This window comes from Penaeus chinensis, chromosome 39, assembly GCF_019202785.1.
Source record: "Penaeus chinensis breed Huanghai No. 1 chromosome 39, ASM1920278v2, whole genome shotgun sequence".
NCBI lineage: Eukaryota > Metazoa > Arthropoda > Malacostraca > Decapoda > Penaeidae > Penaeus > Penaeus chinensis.
Genome location: NC_061857.1, coordinates 3027704 through 3030860, shown reverse-complemented (window position 1 = coordinate 3030860; position 3157 = coordinate 3027704). Strand labels below are relative to the sequence as shown.

At 41.8% G+C, this 3157-nt stretch overlaps 1 protein-coding gene across 3 annotated transcripts in view; it reads right to left on the bottom strand.

Annotated features, from left to right (window-relative positions):
- LOC125046719 (protein mesh-like) overlaps window positions 1–129 on the bottom strand; it is a 22164-nt gene extending 22035 nt beyond the window's left edge. For 2 of the 3 annotated variants that reach the window (XM_047644615.1, XM_047644616.1), the window contains exon 1: window positions 1–129. This exon is cut by the window's left edge and continues 214 nt beyond it. The gene's annotated coding sequence lies outside the window, so the exon portion shown is untranslated. The other variant, XM_047644617.1, reaches the window with a different exon arrangement.
- Window positions 130–3157: the final 3028 nt, after the last annotated feature.

Genomic DNA, 3157 nt, shown 5'->3' with positions numbered 1-3157 from the left:
TCGCTGTGTCTCTGAAACACTCGGCCTCGGCCTTTCTCCGTGAGCACTCGCGCAAAACGGGTCCTCGTGGTCTTCCTTCGGGAACCGCGAGGGAAGCGTCTGCTTGTCTTTGAGTCGCGTCTCCGAGTGGCGCGAAAGGAGCGCGACCGATAGCCTCCGCGTTATCAACTGATATCATATCAGTTCCGGGATGACGGGGCCCCAGGGCTTAGCACCACTTTCTCCGAGTGGGACAATTTCCTCCAACACATCTGCATTATTTCTTGATTAATTTCCTGAGAAAGAGTAATGGCACGGGGGTCCAACTTGTCGCCTTCGGCTCCCTTCGGCCGGACTGGATCCTCTTCGCCTCGCGTTTCTCCGCCCGCTTGCCTGATGCGGCACTGCACAGGAACGGCACACGAGCACGAGCGTCTTTTCTGAAAACGATACCAAATGATGTATTAAAGCAGCTTCCTAATTAATAATGTGTCTACATGATGGACTTCTTGGTCTGTTTATTCTCTCCTCTCTTTTATTTATTAATTTGTTCGGCAAATTAATAAATTCTTGTTTCAGCACTGGAATCGGACAAGACATTGTTTGCCGATGACGATCCTTATCTTTCTTATCACTGATATGGACGTGAACCATAATGAGTAAAACTGCGTCCCAAATCAATTCTTAAATAAACATGAAATTTGTATCGGGTCAAGAGCCTCAAGGTCAGATAAACTTTTTTGTTGAAGTATCACAATAAAAAATAATCACGGACCAGTCGGTCGAAAATCTGTGAAAAACTGAAACAGTAAAATCGTAAAATTACTGTATGAAATCCAACGTATTAAAAGTGCCAGAATAAATTCCGAAGGCTTCATCGTCGAATTCGGATCACACGTTTAACTATTAATTCATCAATGTGAGATAACGTACCAAATTCTAGTTAACAGTTTTTACGATACCGTTTCATTCTTTACCTTATTGAAATTCTCGTATTCTTACCAACCCTTGTGCCTGGTACTATGAAGGTATATAGAGACGTGCATATAAACTACCCTCTCTCCTTAGCTCATAAGCTTTCATGAGACAGCCATACATGTCTCTCGTATTTCTTTATTTCAGACATTTAGCTTTAGCTTTTTGTTGATGACAGTCATCGTTATGCTTTGGCTTTGGAGAGGTCGTAGTAGCGGGAAATCTGCCATTAAACGGAAGCACGACGCAGCAACTCAACCGTGGCCAATCCCACTCGTGCTATTGGGTTAAAGTAACGCTGCAGGGCATCTCATTGCACGTGTTTTGCTTTGCACTGTTGGCAGAGAACATTCATATACATTATGGTGGGAAAGTAAAAAGAAGATCATTCGAACACGTGTAAGGTTATGTGAGAGAGGAACCCAAAAGAGGCCACCCCTGTGGCGGGAGGCTACAGGCTTAGGGGCCAAGGAAAATGAGGGGCCCCGTTCGTCCCTCGAAAGGGGGTGAGGAGACCGAGCTGAAGGCTCAGAACTCACACGACCTCACAAGCTAATTATCCCCGGAGATGCAGGCCTACCAGGAGAGTTGCCAATACGAATATGCATAATAAAAATACAAAATCTAAAATGAACAAAAAGAACCGTGCAGAAGGCACCAAAGTAAAATAATTTAATAAGTAAAAGACAATTGCCAGAAGGGCTTAAGACTGAATAAAAGTACGCCAGAAGGGCTTAAGAAAAACTGAAAGCATGCCAGAAGGGCTTAAAAACAATAAAAAGAAGATAAAACAAGTAAAAGGTAAAATGAGGGAAAAAGTAAAAGCTCAAGTAAAAGACGAGTAAAAGGTATGAGCATTAATAAAAGTAACAAGTAAAAGGACAAGATAAAAGTAAGTAAAATTCAGAGAAAGTAAAAAGTAAAAGTCAAAGGAGCACACATGGTTCACAGTGAATGTAAAATAGTAAAATGGCACGTCCAGCATAAATACCCCTGGGCAAGTAAAAGGGGCAGCACAACCTTGTTTCGGCATCCACGGTGTAAAATCCAGACAGGTAAATCCAAAAGGTAGTCAAAACACAGTCAGAGTATCCACTTCGTTTATTTAACATGAACATGGGGTTACATTAACCCTCGCGGACGTCGGCGTATCACATAAATGACATAAAACAATTAATAAGAATTATTATAATAAAAGAAAAAAGATAAAATACAAAATACAAAAGATAAAACCAATCACAAAAACAATTAAACGTTAAAAAAAATCATTAAAGAATTATAATTATGGTAAAAAAACGTAAAACAATCTGCTGCGATTCATTAATAAAAATCTTAAAATAAGTAACTATCTCTCGCGTTAAAAGATAAATTAAAACAATTAATACGTAAAAAGAAACCATAAAAAAAGATAAAACGGAGTTTAAAATACAAGAGATAAAAAAAAAACTGAAAAAAGATGCAGTCGCAGCAGATGTGGATGTCTGTTCTCCGCACATCATCAAAATCTTTGTATCTCTGCACGGATAACGAAGAATCTCAAAGTTTATTTTTAAAATGTACAAAAAGGGTGTAAATAAAAGTAAAATACATGTTAATAGAAGAGCCAGCGTGGTACAGAAATAAAAAAGGGTAAAAATGAGGCTGGCGGAGGGAAGTGGTCCGGCTGTGCTCGACTCGCCCTGTGGATTTCGGCAGGGTGCTGGGTAGGATAGGGATAGGATGGGAGCAGGAGAGGATAGGATTAAAGGTAGAAGGTAGGACAAACGGGAGAAAGGAATGGAAAAGGGGGAAATTAGCGTAGAAGCGAAAGGAAGTGAAAAGGCGAAGGAACAAGAAGAGGGTGCGAATAAGAGGGGTACGAGGGGGAAATGCGGCAGGATACAGGGCAGGATAAGGATAGGATGGAGGCAGGATAGAATAGGGATAGAGATAAAAGGTAGAACAAGCAAGGAAAACAAGAAGAGGGAGAAGCTACCATGGAAGTAGAGAGAGAAGAGAAAAAGTGAGGGGACAGGAAGAGGGTGCGGATAAGAGGACGATAAGTACCGGGGCAAGGAAGGGGGGGGGGGTAGGTATGGGTATGGTAGGGGGGCGGGAGGAGGTTGAAAACCACACGCATACACACACACACACACACACACACACACACACACACACACACACACACACGCACACACACACACACACACACACACACACACAC